We start from the raw sequence: 23,900 nt of genomic DNA, 5'->3' as shown, positions 1-23,900 counted from the left end.
CAGAGATACTTGACAGACACAAGGTGCAAATAGTGTCGAAAGCCGGCAACACATAATTAATTGTCACGCTCTCGCAGTATGAAGGTGAATAGGCAAAACAGTTTAAATCCTGCCTGTAAGAGGTCGCCACCTAAGTGGCCTACAGCTGTCTGAAATTAAATGCCAACAAAACTGAAATCTTGTTAGTGAGCCGGACACCCTTGGCCAGCTTCGCAAACCTAAAGTCAAAAACCTAGGGGTGTGATTCCAACCAGATCAGCAGTGTCGCTGAAAAATGTTTCAGCACTCTTAAGACCCTTAGGAAAATTGCCAATCTACTCCCACTGGAGTTACATAAAACTATGGTTCATACCTTAGTAACGTTGCAGCCTAATTACTGCAAAGTATTATATCTGGGAGCCACCAAAGACAACCTGAATAAGCTTCAAAGAGTACAAAATGTGGTGGCTTGCCTGATAGTTAAACTTTCTAAAAGATCATCTGCATCAGCGGCTGTGGCCTAACTTCATTGGCTTCCAATGGTAAAAAGAATCAGTTTCAAAGCCATGTGCTTCTGTCGCAGAATTCTTTCCCAGCAAGGTCCCAAATATCTCTGCTCCTTGATCCAACCGTATGCTCCTTCACTTGATCTTAGATCCTCCGCTGTCAAGCTAGCCCAGGTGCCCAGGGCAATTAAAGCCAGACTACAGGCATGTTCTTTTGCCTTTCTGGCCTCAAAAGCATGGAATTCTCTATCACCATATATGAGAGGAGAACCCTCTGAGAACATTTTCAGGAGCAAACTGAAAACTTGGCTGTTCTGCTCCCCCTAATTTCTCTCATCCTCTTTGCTTCCCACCTCGATCTGCTTACGCGATACCTTTCTCAGCTTTTCAAAGGTTCTTGGTCTCAGCACATGGACACACCATTCCGGTGTAACCAGGTGCTTTACCAATCACTTATTATTATTATCTGGACCAATGTGCGGTAATCACCACCACAATTATGGCACATGCATACATGGAATATTTTCCCATTAATTACATTTGCACTATCAATTCTGTGTTTGGTGCTCAATTTACACACCAGTGCAAAACAATTGGCATGTGCATGCAATGTCTGTTACAGAATTCAAAAGCTAGTGCTTACCAGAGCAAAGTGCAATAAACCTAATCAACAATAATAGTTATTGTCTCATTTATCCTGTAAAAACTATCCACAATTTGGAAAGAATGCACTACCAGATTGTAAGAGCAGGGCATCTAACTGTGTGTGTGTCAATGCAATGACTTCTCTGCTAGCACACAGCCAGACACAAACATCTCATTGTTGGTAATCCTCCATATCATCTGCTTGATGAGTCACAGGTGCCCCACAGCCATAAGACATAGCATTCTCAAAGGTGACTTTGATAAATGCAAACTTTGGTATTCTCATGATTCGCACACCAATGTGAAGTTACACATCTTTGTTCCTGGCCATTCCCCCATTTTTTGGCACACATGTGTTAGGGACGGGACTGTAGTCTCATCTCAACCATGATATACTCACTTATTCCACCCATACAATACCTTTCAACGTTTCTATAGAATAATATTGAGATAAATAACATCAACAAACAAAATTATTGTAAACATTTTTTGAGAATACACAAAAATTGCCATCCCATACATGAAACATAAAAACTCAAATATCGACTACATAAATATCACCTTGGAAATATCTAAAATACCTAAATATTGAAAAAAAAACATCGAGAAATACTAAACATCTTCAATAATATAAAACGTAAGAAACAAGCTCAAAACTATAAAACAAAAACATTGTGCTGCAAAGCATTGCAAAAAAGCATCTAGAAATCTAAATATTCATATGCCATTTAAAAAGACCAGTATAAATATTTATATGATTTAAACATCAATAAATATAACAATAAAATTATCTATTACCATATAAGTTACAAAAAAAGATAATCAAAAAAACTAAACATAAAAGTGGTTAACAAATGGAAACCCTTTCACAATAAAGGAATTGCATAATTAGGATACAAAAATGTACAACTAACTGCTGCAGAATAAAACACTACTTCTGGAAAGTGTCACTCTGTCTGACTGAAGCTACAGCCTGACAAAGGCAAATAAAGAACAGTTATTTATGAATTATATCTCCCAAAAAACGAATGCCAAGACTACTTAAAAACAGCAAAAGACATAAAAAGAAAACCAAAAAATGTAATTACAGCAAAGATAAATTAAAATGTAAATCTAACAAAAAGAACTAAAATGAAGCACAACCCTTAATATTAAAGTATAACACATCTTTTTTACCATTTAGAATATTAAAATGTTCAAATCAAAAAAATAAATTGTGCATCAAAAAAGAAAAAATGTCTCTTTCTCAACCGTATAATTAAAAAACAGAAGAATTCGGAAAGAATGAGAACAGCCCTCCAAATATCATATCACATAGAAAAAACAACCACCACATGTTGGAAACATGTTACACAATTTTAATAACATACAATATACATGAGTAATAACTCTGTGTATATTTAATCCGAAAGGGTAGAACTACTATAAAGTTATCAGGTCTAAACCTATAGGGAAGAATGTTTTCTAACAAAAGGACAGACTGGAAATGCACTAAATATCTCATCAGTGCTTGATATGAAGGGCCTCCATTACAGAGGATGTTGTTTATTATAAAAAATAGAATTATTCATGATTTTGTACTTAAAGTCCTTTGTAGGCAAAATGACATAAAAAAGAAAATACAAAATCCATCAAAAATGCATAACAAATATAGTAAAAAAAGATGCAAAAGTACAAATAATAATAAAGTCAATCCAGTACAATAAAATAAAATCCTTAGAAGCCACACAGCGCCTGAAAAACATTTAAAGCACAAACAATGATTTAAAAGAAGAAGAAAATGCATATATGGATGAATAAATCCTTGTAAAAAACAGAAATTAAATACATACCTCATCCAAATATAGAGGTTTGACTAAAATAAAAACACCTGAAAAAGAAAACAGAGAAAACCTCACCCTCAAAGCAAACTCCACTTAAATACTAACACAAGTCAGAACACCCGAAAAGAGGTCAGATGGAACATATTCTTCTAAAATGAAAATAAATATACAATGACATAGAATTACGCCCACTACATCAAACTATGACTACCCCCATATTAATTTAATCCTAAAGTATCAATTGACATAGTAAGTCTAGAAAATAGATCAAAATTGAACTTACTTTTCCTATGGAACAGCAACAAGTAACTGCTAACCTGCAGATTTGCCGGAGTCCAAAAGAATTGAAAACAGACTATTAAATAAGCAAGTGGAAGAAAATAGCAGAATAATGGAAATCAAAAAAGGATGTCTTAGTATAAGAACTAATGTAATACATTAATTTGTATAATTAAAATATTTTCTAATAAATGTATAAAGTGTGCAAAAAAGGTAAATATTTGTTAACATTATTCTACAAAATGTCATAAAAAAATGTAAACATAGCTCAAAACGACTAAGGGGTCAATTATGATCCCGGCCGTAAGGGAATCACAGTCGGTTACTGGTGGTGCAACCAACCGCCAGCCTCCCTGGTGGTCTGACCGTCTGAATACGATAGCACGGTAAAACCGCTTCCAGACTGCTGCCACCACCATCTGTGATCCCGCTGCCGACAAGGAATAGGTGACAAATGGTGGCACTGCTGGCATTATGACCGCTGGCCTAATTATGACTTACCTTTCCACCGACAGTGTGAGTCAGCGGAAAGGCAGGTAATGAGCCTTAATGAATGGCTCTAGGGCGAATGCGCCCTTGTGTACTCTGGCTGGTGCTCCAGTGATACCCATCAATGCCATCAGGTTGGTGCACGCACTGTTCTACCTTCACATCATGTTACAGGGAAACAGTGCGCCCGGCTGAAAGGAGGCATCTCATCATGGCCGTCAATAGCTTATGGCTCTTATCTAGAGCCGAAGCGCGCTGCGCCAGTACTATACCCCCCACACCCCCCCAGCCCAGTGAGAAACTCGTAATGCGACAGTCAGGATGCCACCAGCTTACTGACATTCTCTTGAACACTGCCATGGCAGGCTGGCGGTGTGACTGTCAAAGTCATAATATGGCCCTAAAACAAATGAAAAATGATTTATTAAGGTCTTTTTTTAATATATAAAAAATTTAAATTGCAAAAAAATAAAATGAAAAGTAGAACAACTTAGGGGTCGATTCTGATCCTGGAGAAACCGGGTACGAACCGTCGGTCGGAGCGTTTTCTCCGTCCGACTCGTACCCGGTAAAAACACCATACAAACATGCAAGTACGATTCGTACGGAAACACCATTTCCGTGCGAGTCGTACAAAACTCCGACCGACACAGAAACACATACAAATGTGATCCGGGACGGCGCGTACGCGACATGCTGACGGAGTTAGGCAGCTTTTTACGTACCAGCAAGTACGATTCGTACCGACAGCACTCCGGATGGCTATATTTTTACGGCACACAAAAAGTGCCGGTAAAGCTAAGTACGCCCCGAAGCGTGAGGAAAAGGGGGCCCGGTACGCGCCGGACACCCCCCTAGTCCCCCCCCATATGTCCGTGCCACCCCCCCAGCCCCCCATATGTCCGCGCCGTCCCCCCAGCCCCCTGTATGTCCGCACCGTCCCCCCAGCCCCCCGTATGTATGGTGCGGACCCCCACCCCCCTGTATGTACGGTGCGGAGCCCCACCCCACCCCCCATATGTACGGTGCGGACCCCCACCCCACCCCCCGTATGTACAGTGTGGACCCCCACCCCACCACCCGTATGTACAGTGCGGACCCCAAGTGCTACGCGCTGGGGGTCTGCACGGTACGTACGGGGGGTGGGGTGGGGGTCCGCACCGTAGATACGGGGGGTGGGGGTCCGCACCGTACATACGGGGGGTGGGGTGGGGGGAGGTCGCGGACATGCCGGGGGATGGGGGTACGTCGCGGACATACGAGGGGGCTGGGGGGACGTCACGGACATGCCGGGGGATGGGGGTACGGCACGGACATGGGGGGGTTATTCGGCACGTATGCGGGCACATGTTTGGACGTCTCCATGGTTGCTGTGGAGGTTCGCTCCGTATGGTGTTTTTACCATACGGTTGTGGATTCGGCCGGACGGGACGGATCGTACTTGAGCGTTCGGACGTCGGTTTACCGAGTCGTACGTAAAAACGTCCGGGGATGTGTTGGACACTTTTTCCGACCCGAGGACGTGTCGGGGTATATTCCCAATGCGATTCGTATGGTGTTTTTTACATACGAATCGTACTTGCCAGTTTGTACGGGACTTGCACGATTCGTACGTAAAAAAATCCGGATACGATTCGTAAGGGGAATATTTCTCCAGGATCGGAATCGACCCCTTAATGGTAAAACTGTAAACAGCAATGGCAGTGTACATGCATATGAAAATGTAAATAATGCTAATAAATATATGTATAAATATTTATAACTACATTCGCATTTACAACTTTATAAATTAAATCAATGTTTTTCAACTTACACAAAGTACTCCCACTTCAAACATACCTACATTGGAGAAAGTGTTTGATTTTTTAACTGGGGTTAGATATACAACTCCCATCCCGAACTTAACCACACTGGGGAAATGGTAGAATTCTGGAATTCAGATGGGTAGATTTAACATTGCAAAAACCAAAGGAAATGATGGACGGAGTGTTGAACATTGCAAGCACTCACCCCCAGTCAACTGATCTGGGTTTAATCCATCACCGTTCTTTAGCCCACTCTGCCACCCCAGTTCAGACATGGCCATATGCAAATCAGTCTGACCCTGTGCCTCATGGGAACAGTCCAGCCTGACCTGCCAAGCCATGTCTTCCCTGGAACGGAAACAAGCTTCCTAGGACCGGTTTCTGGCATTTCAGCCGTCTTCAGCCAGGCTTGCTTCAATCGAGTGGCAAAGTGAGCAAGGGACTCACGTCTGAGCATACCCTGCCAACTTATGGCAAACAAAGCAAAAACCAAAGGAAATGATGGACGGAGTGTTGAACATTGCAAGCACTCACCCCCAGTCGACTGATCTGGGTTTAATCCATCACTGTTCTTTAGCCCACTCTGCCACCCCAGTTTAACATTGCCACTCCAAACGTAACTACACTCGGGTAAGTGTTGGACTTTGGGAACAATATTTACTAATTCCACCTCAAACTGAACGAAACTAAGCAAAGTGTTGGTCTCTGGAAGGGTTGAATTTAATATTTCCACTTCAAGCATAACCATATAGGGAAAGATTCTGACCTTTGGTTAAAATGACCATTCCCACTCCAAACTTAACTACACGGGGGAAAGTCTTGGACTTTTTGTGGGGCGGGGTGTAAATTTAGTTTGCCCACTCCAATCTTAACCACAATGGAGAAGGTGTTGAAGTTTGTGGGGACAGAAGGCTATATTAATTATTCCCCACAAATTTCTCCACATTAGGGAAAAGGTTAGACATTGAGAAGGGTTACATTTACAATTCCCACTCTAACCTTAATATCTTTGGGGAAAAGGTTAGATGTTGGTTTAATAAGCACAAAAGTAACACTTTGAATATTTTCAAATTTAAAAAATGAAATCCTTTTCAAAATCATGACCCCATAAACTAAAATTGAATTAAAATGTTCAATTCAATAAATAATTTCCCCCTTTGCCTCCAAAAAATTAAATAGCAAATTCCAAAAATAAAATAAAACCTACAAACTAGAACAATTACAATTGAAACCCATTAAAAACAAACAATTAATTACAAAATATAATTTCTTTTACACGTATAGATACACCAAAGTAGAAAAATAAATACATAAAATTCTAAATAATTATCAAATATGCTTTATTTTTTACATTTGTCACCTGCAAGAAATTAGATTATTATTTGGGGTGGTTTCCTGCTCAGTTTGAGGAATAATCACAACCCTCTGAGTCACTAAATTAACCTGAGTTGAACCATCTGGAAGCTACAGTACAGAATATACAGGCTAAATTTAGGGCAAAGTGTAAATTATTTGTACAATCCCAAAACAGCAATAAAGTCAAAACACAAGGCAAAAGAAATCACAAATTAATTAGAAAAATAGAGGACAATTTAATTAACAAAATAACAAAAGTGCCATAGGGGAAACAGAGTTATGAATTTCTAAAGGTTTAAGAAGAAATTGCACCAAAAAGCATTAAGCACCAATGACAGTCATTGTCGCAGTAGACCAGGACCTAGATACAATCTCAGGCTGACCGCGATGTTGAGCAGGTAGGATACACCAACCAGGTTCTTCCCAGTCACAGTTTGTACCTTTCTACTTTGTCTGTAAGTCATAACTTTCCTGAGTATCTCGAGTAGCTCCTCTTAGTCACATCTATAGCTCCCAGGAGCTCAGGACAGCATTTAGTTGCCAGGACTCGGTCCAGCAAAGGCTACCAGCATTGCTCAGTCCAGGTGCAGTTGTTATTGGGCACAAAGGGGAAAAGGCCATTGGCAGCTTGTTGTCTCCCTGTAGACACTACAGCCACTTTGTCCTTCAGGGCTCCTCTCAGGTCACAGACAGCAGCTCCGGTCCTCTTTCGTAGTTCCACAGGCCCAGAAAGTTTCTGAAGTCGGTGCCTGAAAGTGCCACATTTATGCCTGCCCCTTAGTGTGTGTGGGTGACTCGTGGGCACTCCCTAACAAATGGAGTAAATGTTCCCAGGGCCAACCCTACCCACTTTTTCCGGGCTCTTGTTTGCCTTACTGAAATGCAGTGAGTCAGAGCAATTTCATGATGGCGAAAGTCTTGGGCCATACTAAACTTGGGATCTGAGGGCTGGGGATGTGAGTGTGGGGAGTGTACTATAGTACTTCTAGTGTCTTCCCACATGTAATACCAAAAGCCAGTTTGAAGCAGGCACTGTACTCACAATAAACTCAGAGACATAAGTCTGGTAGGACATAACCAGGGTCCTTATGAATTGTCTTGGCATGCTGTTTTCTCCCTTACAAGTGCATCCCAAGCATTACATGTGGTTCAAAAGACCTGTATTCTGGGATTTGACAGTGTAGTATCACAGGATGCCCACAGACCCCTCTCTGAATATTCTATTGAGATCAGAGGAGTCATCTCTACCCAATCAGGCCAGTCTATTCTTTGCTCCTGGGAGGCATTTCACACCTTAGCCACACCTATTCAAGCCTGCCCACAGACTGAGAGCTGGCAGAGACATATACTAATTATCCTTCTGACAGTTCAAGCAGGTAAAATGTAACTTTCTAAAAGTTGATTTTCCTTAATCTTTATAAAAAATCTGACTTCACTATTGAATTGAATTTTTAGGATTAGAGTTTTAATTTGAACTCTGATCTTCTACAAAGGTCAGCTAGATCTGCCATAGTGAAAATAGTTTTTTGGGACATGGTAACATTAATTTTCTACATGTCCCACATTTAAATACCATAGATACCACGTTACAAGACTTACATAGGGTTGATTTACTAAAATTTAAAAGGACGTTTTTTGCCTGATTTAACGGGTCCTACCTCAGGTTTTTATACTTCAGCAGTCAATCTACAGGGGTAGACCTAATGCAAATTTTTCTTTGTCACACAAGTGGATGGCACAATAAGTGCTTCAGGCTATAGGTTACCGTTAACCTTTCCTGCTATGAGTGTAAGTCTCCCCAATATACTATGGCTGTACAGAAAAGTTAAATATGCCAATCAGGGATTAGTAAATTTCTCCATGTTTAGGGGTCGGACCGTGTGCACTAGGCACTGGACATCAGTGCCCCAGTATGCAGCATTAAAAAAACGGCAATAAAAATGTGTCCAGCAAATGTCGACAAAATCTTGCATGAATTGCCAGAAAGGGCAGATTTTTTTACACCACCCAATTTTCCTACTTTTGCAATTATAATAACATGCATAATTAAAAAATACAGAAAATTAGTTTAAACAATTACTTAAACCATTAAAAAAATATAATAAATAACATTATACACAACAGTATTTACAAACTTGACTTTGAATACAACCTTACAAAATATTGAAAAAACTATAGTCTTACCTGCAATAAACGTTACTGAAACATAAATGATATTACAATATTACAGCACCAATGTTAAAATCTGATAATATCTTTTAACACACTATTAACGTAGGAACACCTCTGAATTGAATGCAAATTTACTGTTTTCCTGTTTACGCAACTGTTTGTGTATTTCAAGCAGTCTGATTCCGATCTGCTTATTTTGCACAGGGCCAGAAAATATGCACTAAAACCGCTCTTTACCAGTGCTATTCTTTTCAACTTAAGTACAATTAATGTTTGCAAGATTGATGATTGTAAAGCTTTGAATTTCATCTTTTCTAACCAGCCTTAGTAAAAATGCACATTTAATACGTAAATACTAAAGATGCTTCTTTTGAATGGCGGGGCAAGTGGAAATTAGATTACGAGCAGAATTTATAAGTAAACCTCAGCAAAAACAGCGTCCAGCACCAGGTCTCTTTGGCTCTTCTGCTAATGCATAAAACAAGTTAATCCTGCCAATAGTTAAAATAAATATCCTTCATCAAATATGTATAACTAGTACCACTTGAATTTTACACCATTTTTGTAATAGGATACAGATAGCCACATAAATGGGTCTCATGATTTTGTCACCAAATTGCCAGCGAACAAGTGAACATTTAAACAACCGCAGCAAACTTTATTATGGGCATCTTCTAAGTTGGGAAATGTAATGTACCCTTGTGTTTTTGTCTCACACGTTTCATCTAAAAATGTCCAGAAAGCATGTCAAATCAATTCAACATGTCAAGTCAGAGATACTAATTTTGTAACAGCTGTAATGGGAATGCAGAACTAAAAATCTCTGATATATTGTTTTGCAGTGGGCCTGCGAGTGGATGGAAAGGGCCTTCTGTGATCCTTTTGACAGGTACTGGGGCCCAGCGAGTTATTCAATGTTTTTGTTTCCATTTCGTGCTCAGACTGTTTCAATATATTTAAAGCATTCTTTCAATGTTAAGGAATAGTCTTGGAGACTACAAATTTGTTTTAGATGAAAAGAAATCGTAGAAACAGGCCCTGGGAACTAAGAGTGATGTAACCTTCTTTACAGACTGTCTGCGATGGCCTGACAGAATAATAAAATCCGGTCCTTTAGCCAGTTGTTGCCTAAGTTTCAACTGATAAAAATTCCATCCATGCTTTTTTGGACTGTGCAAACAAGTATGTTTAATTTTGTCACCAGTTCGCAGTCATGTTGTTTTTATTGTACAAATAACTAGAATGATAAATCAATTCTCATTAAAACCCACAGACACGTTGCAAATTGAGAAATTCTCTTGAAAATCGTGTATTGTCAAGAACTTTAAACAAAACGATATCAAAGGACATTTAATTTAGACTCGTAGCACTGAGATCTTCTCAACTGGGGAGCTTTTGAAGGAGAGCAAATATTTTCCTCAGAAGACGAACCATGCCTGCTCATGCCTGTAACTGGCTACAATGGAGCTAGTACATTGCATAACCAAATTCTTGGTGTGCGGTTATGAGGGGCAAAAATTGGCACTTTCATAAATTAAATATTATTTTCATGTGAATTTTTTGTACTGTGCAAAACGGTCTTGTCTGGTATCTCGCCCGAAAATTCAAGAAAAGTGTATACTTTACTTTCAAATGTAAAGCGAGACACCAGAGGAACTCGGGATAAGGACTGGACTGGCCATAGTGTGCACCGGGCGTTTTCATGGTGGGCCGCCATGGTGGGGCCTGTTTTGGGTCCCTGGGGGGCCGTTTTTGTTACAGGGAGCCTGCAATATCAGCCCCGCTAACAAAATCTGCTGAAACCGGCACTTTCAAACAGCTCAGCCGCACGCCCTCCGCCCCCCAGGGGGGCCGGCCGAGCAATTTGTCAGGGCTGGTTTCGGTTCCCAGTCCGGGATTAGGCAGAAAATGTCTCATAGCTGCGGTTTCTATGTCCTCATGAGGCATTTTTCCTGTGGATAATATTTTTGAGAAATAGTTTGACCCTGTAAAGTCTGACCCACCTGTAGCTGTTATCGGAACTGTTGCATGAACCGTGTCTATAGTAAAGATGTAAATAAATATACTCATCCCATCTGGAGAGTCACTTAAATTTGTATTCAAGTAATTAATTAGATAAGAACATCCCTGAATTTCACCCAAATTAGGTCACTTACATAGCTTGCAGTGGTTAATCTAACTGTGGTGCCTACCAGGCACTCAGAATGCACCAACATATCACCCGCGCTACACAGCAAGCAGGACATATCTTGGACTATATCTTCTCTTATATGCCTCTCTGTGTCAGTAAGCTTGTCCCTCTCTTGTGGTCTGGCATTATCTGGTGCCATTTATTTTGTGATATTGACTGCAGGGAAAGCGATTCTAGCATGGAAAATCAGGGTAGAGCCAGAGCTTGTAGTAAAGCTACCTCATCCATCTTCTTAAAATACATAGAGGACACTCAACAAACTTTGTCAGGCAACATTGCCCGGGATTTCGAGGCATTCAACTCCTGAATACCGGAGGCCAGAAATCTCGGGGTCCCAATGAAAAATATTTCTACCAAAAGCAGAGGTCCTACTGACTCTTGCGGATGATGCGGATGATACACAGGTGCTCCTTGTGTTTGACCCTTACATCTGTTCCATCTTCCATTTGGGTTTGGTAAATGTGCTGAATTGGCTGAGGGAGAGCCATCTACAATGTAATGCACAAAATCTGACATTCTTTTATTTGGTCGACCAAGTGAGCAGTGGGGCAACAACTGCTGGCCTCAGGACCTTCCTTCTCTTCCTTCATCAACCTCTGTAGCCAAGAATTTGGGAGTCAAGATTGACAATATTCTCTCTCCTTCGGCAGCTCCTATCTGTGGCTGTAACAAGCTTTGCTCTGCTGTGTGCAATTACGATGTTCCTTGATCTTCTACCTCAGGCAGCCGCAAGATAGTCATCCATGTGTTGATCACTGCCAAGTTGGGCTATGTGAAAATCTTGTATGCAGTTCACCGATATGTTAGTTGCTACGTCTTCATCTATATGAATGTGTGGAATTCAGTGAGGGTCCCTCTAAGAGGTGATCTTTTGAAAGGTTCAAGCTGAAACAACCTACAGCTAATACATAGAATTTTCCTACTCAGCTGAGGAGGATATTTCCCTAACAACATGGACGTCTCATGTTAAGAGATGAGTAGGGGTCTTTGGGTATACAAAGGAAAACTACTCTAGCGATCCATTAAATAAAAAACAAAGCTAGAACGTTGGCAGTGCCATGTCGTATGACTCATACTTTCTCAGTAAAAACTGTGCTTTTGTTGGACTTCATAAACGTCAGAACAGTGCGAGACTGATTAATTACATGCACACCTTCTGGATATATTGGCCTTAGACCTGCTAGCTCACAGTGCACCATCTGTACCCCAACCTGACAGGGTAACAAAAGGATTGTACAACCTCAGAACCTGACAACCCTGAATCCCCAAGGAAATCATGGTAACAAATTTAGAAACTTTTCGTTTAGTTACTTATGCATACCCAAAGAGATACACAAGAAATAATACTGTAAAGCATTTCAATATTTATTGAAGCTTTGTGATTCTTGAATAAAATACTGGCACTGCAATGATCAATAGAAGGAAACAGAATAATGAGATTAGCATAGCGAGAATGGTAAAAAAGATAAACAGTTCAACCATTTTGCTAATAACAGAGAATATATGGTTGTATACTAGTAATGTAATATATTGTAATCCTTCCGAGTGCTACCTAACCTAGGTTGTCTAGGGTGGGTGAATCTGCCAAATCTCTGTAGGGTAATCTAACTCCCTGTTTCCTGTGGGTAAGTGTCATTAGGCTGCCCGTATTGGTCGATAGCTGAACAGCATCCCTCACATGAGGTAAACAGGAATCAGCTGGGCTGGAAGTCCATCATGGGTCAGCCTCTAAGTGCCAGTGAAATGCTCCCCTGTCTAAACAAGGGGTTAATGCTGTTTATATAATGAACAGCATCCATGTTACCATGCTAAAATCCCAGTCAGGCCTCCTTTCTTTATGCTATTGTGATTGATCTGTCACAGAACGGGCAACACAAATAACAACATTTTGCTTAGTGAACTTAGCCCTTGGACAAAATGTTCAAAGTATTTGATAATGTGCCTACAAAGTGGAAATATACGCAAAGCTCAATTCAGAGACTATTATCCTGCATATGCACGCAAATGAATGTGTGTCAAATGTCACCGTGTTTAGGAAAGAAGGCAACTAAACAATGTGAGCTTGTAAAATGGTGGTGTTTCTACCTGGGCCTATAATGGGACCACCTAACAGTGAGGCCTGTGACAGGCAGAATCTTCTGCAACACATGAATTATGTGTTCCCCTTGGGGTGGTTGTACTCACCTTGAAGTCTTAATTTGACAGCCATATGTTCAGCCTAAGGATACAGACCCTGAGTTGAAGGATCATGGTCAGGATATCACCCCTGACCTGGTTGGGGGGAGAGTGGAGAAAGAATGCAAGGCAGCTGGTGCTAGTGCCCCCACTCTGAGAAACCAAAGCGGACAGAGACCCCTGAATGGCCTGGGGCTTGACTCTTGATGCTTACAGCTGTCAGTGGCCTCTGTTCATTGCTGTTCTTGTGGATAGAGTTTTCCTTGGATTGGGAACAGAAGTCAGACTCAAGGTGTGGAATAGGCCACACCACTTTCTTGGCCTTGGCGGTACTGCCTGCCTCCTGCGATGCATATGTGAGCAATTTAAGGTTAGGTGAAGCACAGATGGGGTCCACAGGTAAGAGGAAGGAGTCCCCATGGGTTAGCTTAGTGGACCCAAAGAACATAGACAGAGGGATCCAACTGGGTTCAGAGAGGCATAGAACTGGCAAGTTGTGGGTCATTGTCCATGTTCTATTGCCCTAAGCAGAGAAGCCCATCAAGGTACTGATTTGGTTACCCTGGCTTTAGACTGGGGGGGTATGTTGGAAAATTACCCTCTCTGAAGGGCTATCCCAAGCGTTTTGCCTTCCTCCTCCTATTTTGCTGGCCAGGTCTTAAGTAGGCCTGGGCGAAAATTTTGTTCCGTTCGCGGAAATTGCGATAATTTGACATTTTCGCGTTCCGCGGAGAGCGCGAAAATGTCAAAATTTCCAGTTTCCGCAGCTTGACGATAATTTGTTTCTTGCTCGCGCTGTAAAATAATACATTCTAGCGCGATCGCCTTACCTGAATCCCTGCATTCGCCGACAAGTTTTCTTGATCCGGTCGCATTCTCCATGAGATGTTGTATTGTTTTTAGCCATTTGCACTGTCTCGCGCCAGTTCGCGCCCACAGTGACGTCATGCGTCGCGCGGTCACGTCTTTCTTCTCGCGATCATGCACCGCGACACAACTCAAAACAAGATGGCCGCGCCCGCAAGCAACCACATGGGTAAGTTGGTGACCCGCAACCATGCAGAAAATCTCGCGAACATGCGGGAAAAAAACATCCGCATCTTCGCGATATTTCCGCTTGTTTGCGATAATTTTAAACATTTTCGCGATAATTTGCGAAAGTTAATTTCGCAAATTACGCCCACCCCTAGTCTTAAGTGCATGTGCTTCTTCCCTAAACATGATGACATTGCTGTATGCCTGGTTGGCATATTTGTTGTACTGGCAAGTCTCTTGTAAAGTGGTATACCAAATACCCAGGGCCTGTACTACAAATGCTACTAGTGATTGTGCCAAACACAGAAGAAACCTTTCAAACCTGTCTCAGGCCTGCCACCATAGTTCCTGTGTGTGCACATTGGCATTTAAAACTACTTGTCATGCTTTAAACACTGCTTTCATTAAATATCAGTCACCCCTAAGTTAAGCCTTAGGTATCTCTAAGGGCAGGGAGCTGTGTAAATGAAAAGTAGGGGATCTACTGGTATGTTTTGCATGTTCTTGTAGTGACAAACAGCTTATTTTGTTTTTCACTACTGTGAGGCCTAATCCTCTCAGAGGTTAGCATTGGGTGGGACCTCCTCCACTCATAGGTTAGCATTTAGAATTCCTTAATACCCCTTCAAGCTGTAATTCCTGATCAAAGAGTAGCCTTTTCATGTCTCATATGGTTGGAATGGTAATGACAAATCCTCCTTAGTGGTGAAGTTTGATTTAACATTACGATTTTAGAAATGCCACATTTTTTTATTTTTTATTTATTTGAGTTTTATATAGCGCTGGCTAGACCCGGAGGTATCAGAGCACTTTACATAAGGATCTACAAAATTACAAAATTACATCAGTTACAAGTTACATCAGTTTCAAGAAAACATTTCAAGAGCGTGGGAAGATGGAATAAATGAAGGTTAGAAGGGTAAGGGGGTGGGGTAAAGGTAAAGGAGGGAGAAAGGATGGAGATAGGATGGATGGAGAGATGAAGGAGAGTCTGCCCAATGTCCTGCTGGGTAGGTGACAGCTGAGGGGGAAGTCGACACCCCATCTCCTCTATAGCTATTAGGTAGCTCCACCAGGCATCAGTCAAGCGGCTAGGTCTCAATGAGAAAACAATTAGACAGGAAAGAGGAGGGATAAATAGAGCGTAAAGGAGAAAGTGGGTGGAGTAAAGGAGTAGGAGGGAGAGTACGATGGAGAGACGAAGTAAGGTCTGCCCAATGTCCGGCTGGGTAGGAGACGGCATAAGGGGTAGTCCACAGCCCATCTCCTCTATAGCTATCAAGTAGCTCCACCGGGCATCGGTCAAAAAGCCACGTCTCCACGGTCAGAGGTAGGTTCACAGATTCGGTATCCTGAAGGGTAGGGGGATGTGTTCGAGGTCTGGTCGAAGTCCGTTTTTCTTTTTTCAGAGGAGTAGCACGACGTGGTAGGGAACCCAGTGGCAGCCGTCTTGGGGTCAGGCAAGGGATTAACGGGTAGTAATAGGAAGGGCTTAAAATCGGCATTGGGCTGGAGATCTAGCAAGAATGGACACTTTTAAGGCATTCTCAGACGCCGCTGAACAAGTAGGTGGGCGCGTTATTCACCCCGCGAGGCCCGAGCCAGTCTAGCTACATTCACAAAGACAGAGAAATTCTTGCCCCAGTGATCTCCTATGTTAGTCTCCAACAATCAGGCACAGCATTGTATGGAGCTCCTCCGCCCGATTCGGCTTAGTAGGGCATCAGCACGGCAGAAAGGGAAACATTTCACAGGTATTAATGAGCAGTTCTATCCTCGATAAATAGGGGAACGCAGTCTCCGCTCCCCCTTTACACCGCTGCACTCACCTCCATTATAGTATAAGTAGCAGCGCCGCACTAGTCCCTGTCGCGGTATTTCGCTACCCAGAACAGGCAGCACATCATCCGCTCTCCCTCCTCTGCACCTCCATATGTCGTCAGAACCTTAAAGTGGTTAGGGTGCCAACACCTGCAGCTGCGTTCATCACTCCTTACGGTAGTCTGAAACTCCGTGTCTCATTCTAAAATATGCCCCAGGGGAGATAGGAGGCAACAAACAGAGCGCGCCAATACTGCACAGTTACACAGAGATGGTGGGGGCCTGCTCTTCTGTGCGTGCAAAGCCCCTTGTTCGTGCCTCCGTCCTCCAGTATTAATACTGCACAAGAGCTGGCCGTCATCTTGGTCTCCTTTTTCAATCATGCCGCATCGCTATTTAGTTTCGGAAATCTGGCAGAAGGAGCCTGCTGATGATCATTCTGCCACTCGACAGCATCCTGGTCTGGTCCCCGACAGTCAGCGTGGACATTTGTCTGTGCGGATAACTCTATGTGCTTGCCAGACTGTCTCAGATAAATGTCTAGGTAGGGTGGCAGCTACACTTTGTGCATTCCCTCTAGATGGCCACAAACACAGGAAGGGCTGGGTGTGACGGAGGGTATATCTGTGTTCATCTGAATACTGTTGGGCAAGAGGGAATGGAGAAGCTGGCACCTACACTTCAATAGGTAGTGCCCTGTCCTCACACAAGGCACTGATCAACCCCCATAGGTAGGCTGGCAGACAGTACTGTAAATAAAGGGGACCTGTGCACTTCAAAGGCTTTGCTCTGAAGGCACCTCCATTTCAAAGGCACTTTTGGGTCAGAAACGTCAGGGTCTCGAACTAAACCTTAGTCAGAAGGACTGCTGTGCTGCTTAAAGGACTCAACTGGACTTTGTTTCTGGAAGGACTGCTTTTCTGCTTGTTTCCCTTCTGCCTGCTGCTCCCTGACTCTGCTGGACGGACTCTGTCAATCCTCCATGTGATCTTAAAGGGCTTGCTGGTTGCCTTGTGTTTTTTGAAGTCTTAGGGACACAAAATACTTCCTACAATTCTGGTGGTGCTGCTGGCCTCTGCCTTCTGTGATTCCGTCCTTTCCCTGAAATGCCCCCTCCAAGCTCTGGGCCTCAGAATTGGGTTCAACCGCTGTTTTCATCAGAAAATGATGCATTGCATCCACTGCCTAAGAAATTCCGCTGCATCGCCCTCTGACGGTGACCCAGAGGCTGCCCGATGGCAGCAGTTCAACATCCTGAATGGCTCAATGACAACACTGCGCGGCTCAATGACAACACATAGCATTCACTTCAACGGAGCCTGAAGGCGATGCAGAACCCCCTTTTCGCATCTCGTGGGTGCCTAGTATACTCTTAACATCGACCATCGAGATATTTCTTCAGCAGGACCTGTCTTGGTCCTGTAGCCCGGCTGCTGTCGATCGCGGTCAGCCTGAACTTTGGATTTGCACAGGTCCCTAGTGACCTCAAGTAAACTTTTGAAAGCTAGTGACTTATAAGCACTATTTTTGCTTTAACTTTAAAAATTAATATATCAACTTCTACTTATTGGAGTTTTGTTGGTTTGGTCTCGTTTTGCTCAGATAAACATTCCCTATTGTTCACAGACTCTTTACAAATTTTCTTCGTAGCTATAACCTGACTGCTCTGTGCCAAGTAACTAGAGGGTAAGCACAGCATATCTTATTGTGTATCCAGCTTACCCTGAGTAGAGTGGTGAGTGTGCCTACCAATCCAATCCAATTTCTAACAATTGTTGATTGTGAGTTATGCAGCAAAACACATCTGAAAAAGCAGCACACATTTAAATCAAGCTTTGAAAAAGCGAATAACTGTTTTTGGTATAAAACATCCACCCAAAAGGTGCACAACATAGGGGGACACAGTCACACAATCTAGACATAGTGTGGCAGTTGCACGCTTCCATGGTCACACTGACAAACACACATACAGCACTTCTGCATGTAGACAAGGCATTCAAAGGCTCTTATGCAAACAGACAACACACATGCAGGCAACCATGTTTACAGACAACACATAATTAGGCACCGACAAAGACACATTATAGGGTCATACTTGCAGATACAGAGAGATTAGGGTACCTACATATTTGCCAAATGTCTCAATTTCGAGTGGTATCAGTATGTTTAATGGGAAAACAATTACAAGTCTCAGAAGGCAAGTTTGAGAAGGCAAGTTTAGATTGTTTCAAAAAACAAAACTGGCAAAAACTGTCACACATAAAATGGGCTGTATGGCACAAATAATTATAGGCAAATACACGCATGGAGGATTACATCGAAAATAAAAAGAAACACATATTTGTACTTAGTTATTACAACGTTTGCTGATTTCATTCGAACTGGTGCTTGTTGCTATCTAGTAGAAAAAACTTTTAAATACTCTCACTCTGCTTGTCTGTAATTGGTTTACAGTTGCCAAAGTCTGCTTAGGTTTCATAGCAGACACTGAAAATGAAACCGTTGAAACTCTGCTACTAATCAGGTAATGCAGTTTCCTGAAAAATATTTTTTTTTTCTGACACCGCCACCAATCAAAGCATGTGGGGGAGAAGCACGAAATAGTTTATGCTATTGGAAAGCCTTCGCTCTGCCTAGTGAAACACTTTTCAATGGCACAAAACATGCCCTCCATTTCACATTACTAGTCACGATGCATGTGAGAAGTTGGCCTGGTATATGCTGACCACTAATTAAAGTGAGCACCTTGTACCAGTCCAAACAACCCTTATTGATGATTAGTATAAAGACAACCTTCATTGAAAGCTATCCTAGTGGTAGCTATGGAGAGCAGCCTTCAGGCTAAGTCTCAAAGGAATGTAAAGCAGCTTGTTTTACCAGATTAGAACCTCCTGAATGACGAAATGAAAGGAGAACCACACAAGAGATACATAAAATATATGTATGTATTACTAAACACTTTCTACTAACCTCTTTATGGGATTAAAGCACAAAGCACACAATATTAAATCACTAGAACGACAGTAAATAGCACAATACACAGTGAGCTCCAGGGGGAGACCAAACCATATACTAAGAAAGTGGTATAACAACCACGACTTGACTAGACACAGTGCCTAGAGCACGTAGAATCATTGGTACCCCAAGGAACCACCCAAAGTAGTGACACAGGGGACCCACGGAGGACGGGTGCAGTGTGTGAACACAAGCACGATCTCCGTACAATCCTATGGGAAAGTCGCAGTTGGAATTTTAAAGATTAAGGACACTTCGGAGAGGACTTTAAGCAAACCCTTTCAAACATAGAAGGTTCTAAGGCCAGCACCCTTGAGAATACCGAGATACCCGTGTTACCTATCCCAGAGGAGCCGGGTGCAAGGGGTCAAGTGATGTCGGGAACCTTCGTCATTTTCAATGGCGTGATGTAGAAAAGTGCTGCTGCCGGGAAGATGAAAAGTGGCCGGTGGAATCCAAGCCTAGATCTGAGGTGAGAAGAACCTGAAAGCAGAGGGCGCAGAGTCTGGGTCACTTCACAGTGACCAGGGGCACGATAGACAAATGCCCATCGATGTCGGGTGCTTCAGGTGAGAAGATGCAATGCTTGACTCTGCAGCCACGGGGACCAGGAGATGTCAAAGAACCTCTTTACTGAACCTACAACAATTACCCCTGAGGATAAAACCAGTATCAAAAGAATCTTTCTGGCAAAAGAGATTACGCGTAGAGCGGCCTCAGAAGAAAGTAAGCTCACAGTCTGTATCTAAAGCACACTAAAGTCAGTAGAAGGCATGGAACCATATCTCGCCTTATTATATAACGCACAAGACAGATTTTTAATCACTCGTTTTAGGCTCAACCTTTTACATCATCTTTTGGCTGATCCGCCTGGTTTTACTGTTACGGTTGAGCAGAAGGGTACCTGCGGCTGCGACAACAGGTCTCCGCAGGATACCCTTCATTTTGTATTCTTTTGCCCTTTTTACTCAGTACCCAGACGCCGCTTTTTAGGAAGGTTCTTAAAACAAATGAAGTTTAGACATGCCAAAGTTGCTCTTTTATATTTACAAAGGGCCGAGAATCCACTGACACTGGCTTGTATTATGAATTTTATTAGAGTTGTAATAAGATTGAGACACACTAGAGGGTTACTTTGAATGCACTGATGTTAAATGGTCTCCCTAAGGTCAATGTAAAATTAAATGTATTGAGATGATGTTTTAACTGTTTATTGTACTTTTATGATATTTCTTAAATATCGAATAAAGGATTTTGATGATGATGTCAAAGATGACCAAAATCCGGAAGTGAGCTGTCCCACAAAGGATGTCGAGTGCTGGGGAGTCAGTGACAAGATTGAACACCAACAAGCCTTGGCAACTGCAACCCACACGGGCAGAGGAAAGAAGCTTCAGTGAAGACCAGCAAGGTACTGGGAAGTCTCCAAGCTATGGAGAGTCAGAGAACATCTTGAGCAACCAGGAAAACCCACAGAAAGTTAAAGTTACCTTCACAGGGACCCACAGGCCAATGGACCAGGGATCGCGAAGGGACCTCGAGCTGAATCACGAAATACCAACCCACGGAACATTCGTAGAGTGTAGGATGGAAATCTTCAGTGGAAATATTGATCGGGGTCAGGACTACAAGTAGCCCAAAGCACAGCCTCAGGGATTGCAGAAAAGCATATGCTGCTGCAAAAGTGCACAAGGGTTCAAGTTGCACGGTCCCCACGAGGTCTACTGGTCTCAGAATTGCTGAGAGGTGAGATCAATCTCAGGGATGCTCATGAACCCACCTCCTGTGTTGCAGAAATCTTCAGAGTCATCAGGAGCTTGGGAGATGCAAACCAGGCAGATGTGTTAAATGTGCCTGCCTTGCAGGGGAGTAACTCCTTTACTCCAAAGGAGATTCTTCAGTCATCCAGCGTAGAGTACATCGTTGAAGTACTTGGTTTCTGTAGCAAAGCTTAGTCCAGGTAAAATCTAAAGTCCTGTAGTCAGGGGTTCCTACTTTATACCCAAGGAAGGGGTGGAACAACTCTGGGGACCCACCTATAGGAGGGTCAGGACAGAGGGGTGGCTACACTCATGTCCTTCCTCCAGTTTCACACCAGATCAGGAGCAAATGGCTCCTGCAAACGGTTTGAGCTGGACTATGCACAGGGACACCAAATGTACCCCCAGTGCAGACTTCAAAGCACTCTCACAGTGCACCCACCCATCCCCAATATACTAAATCCTGTCTGGGAGGTGGTCACACCTCCCTGTGACAGGAAACCTATTGTCAAGCCTTCCCCTGCTCGAGCTTGGCTCAGCAGCAGGAGGGCAGACTTGTGTCTGTGGCTGGCAGTATACATTTTGTGATGCCTAGGTTGAGAAAGCTGGTACCGGGTAGCCCGGTGTGTCACATATGTCCCTCTAGAAGGGTGGAATCATACCTCCTCCGCCAGTTACTGCTGGTGAGGTATGATTCCAAGGTGTTTGACACCAAACACAACATGTTTCTAAGCAGCCGTTTTAAAGTTAGCATTTACCGCAAGGTTATAATGCACTTAAATATATATGGTTGGCTGCATCACAAACAACCCCGGAAAATAGGTCCCAAAGGCTGCAGAGGGGCTGTGCTCATGCAGGTTCACTCTCTCACATAAAACCCAGCACCCTGCCTTCAGGATTAATAAGGCCTGTCATAGGAGTGACTGATAGGTTTATATGTGCAGTGATTTAGAATAGATATAGTGAACCTATATCTACGAAAGGGGTGCATGCACCACCTTACACAGGCTGCAGTAGCAGACAGTTGGTGTCAGTTTGAATGGTCTCCCAGGGGGGGGCATAAATCATGCTGCAGCCCCTGGGAGGCCTCTGGGGTACCTATGCCCTGGGTACATAGTATACCATATACTCGGGACTGATATGGGTACCCCAGATTCCAATCTGGAGTTTACCTAAAGTACATGCAATCAATTTAGAGGAGAAAGCAGCTAGACTGGGGTCCTGTATAGCAGAATCCCAGTCAATCTAAATCGAAAACAGTGATACATCAGCAAAAAGTGGGGGTAACTATAAGAAGCAGATCCTACTCTCCTACACCCCCCCCAAACGTAAGGTCATTAAACCAACCTTGTCCAGTTGAGTCTTCATGATCTAAGTGGAAATATCTGGAGAGTCCATCTGCATTGGCATGGTTACTCCCAGGTCTATGTTCCACTCTATGTTTATGTTTAAGCAATTTATAGAGCGCGCAAATGCCCGTGGGTGTCTCGGCGCTAAGGAGTTTCTTGAGGATGAGATCAGTGATGGACATTTATTGGTCAAAAAGCCATGTCTTCAAGAGTTTCCTAAAGGAGAGCAGATTTTGACATGATTTGAATTGAGTGGGAAGGGTGTTCCATAATTTGGCTGTGGCAACAATAAATCTTCTGTCACCCCAGGAAACCTTCTTTGTCCGGGGGACCTTCAGGAGGGTGGCCGTTAAAGAGTGCAAGGCTCTATTGGGGGTATAGATACAGAATGCCTTGGTTAGAAAGTGGGGTCCATTTTTGTGGATGGCCTTGTAGGCGATGCAGAGAGCTTTGAATTTTATACGGCTGGTGATTGGTAACCAGTGGAGTTTCCGGACCTGTGAAGCAATTGACTGGTATTTGGGGGTGTTTGTTATCAACATAGCTGCGGCATTCTGCACCATCTGAAGTTTATTGGTGACCTTTGCCTATGCATTAAGAAAGAGACCATTGCAATAATCGATTTTTGACAAAACTAATGTGCTTATTAGGGTTTTTCTGGCACCAAGGGGTAGGAATGGAAGGAGTTTTTTTATCATTCTTAGCGTTTGAAAGTCTGATGAAACAATTGAGTTGGCATGGGGCATAAAGGTGAGTTTATCATCGAACATGACACCTAGATTTCTCACTTTGGTTACCGGGAGTGGTGGTGGGCCCAGGGAGGTTGGCCACCAAGTAGAAGACCAAACCGGTTGGAGCTTTCTGAAGATCAAAACTTCTGTTTTGTCGGAGTTTAACTTTAAGCAATTATTGGCCATCCAGGTGCTAATTGCAAGCATTCCCTCTTGGAAGCTGGTAGCAATTGCTCCTCCATCATTATGGATATTGAGCACCAGTTGTGTGTCGTCGGCGTAAGAGGTAAGTTCCATCCCGTGGGCTCTGATGACCCTGGCTAGGTTCGACAAATAAATGTTAAAGAGTGTCAGACTTAAGGATGAACCTTGTGGCACACCACACAGGAGAGAAAAAGGTGCTGATTTGAAGGGGCCAAGGGTGACAGCTTGTTTGCGATTGGAGAGAAACAAGGCTAGTAGTTCTTTAGCTTTGTGAGTCACGCCTATGTTTGAGATACGATTGATCATGTGGTGGGATCGACTGTGTCAAAGGCTGCTGACAGATTCAGCAGCACCAGAACTGCCGTGCCCCCTTGGTCTAGAATGGTTCTTACTTCGTCGGCCGCTTTGATAAGGGCGGTTTCTGTTCCGTGACCTTTCCTAAAGACAAATTGTGTCTCATCTAGGAGACTGTTGTCTTCAATATATTTGGCTAATTGTTGGTTCATTAGTTTCTTTTTGCCGGAAATGGTAGACTTGTGATAGGTCTGTAATTTTTGGGGTCTAG

The sequence above is a fragment of the Triturus cristatus genome, chromosome 9, assembly GCF_964204655.1.
Source record: "Triturus cristatus chromosome 9, aTriCri1.1, whole genome shotgun sequence".
Classification (NCBI taxonomy): domain Eukaryota; kingdom Metazoa; phylum Chordata; class Amphibia; order Caudata; family Salamandridae; genus Triturus; species Triturus cristatus.
Note: the sequence above shows the minus strand (reverse complement) of the source record.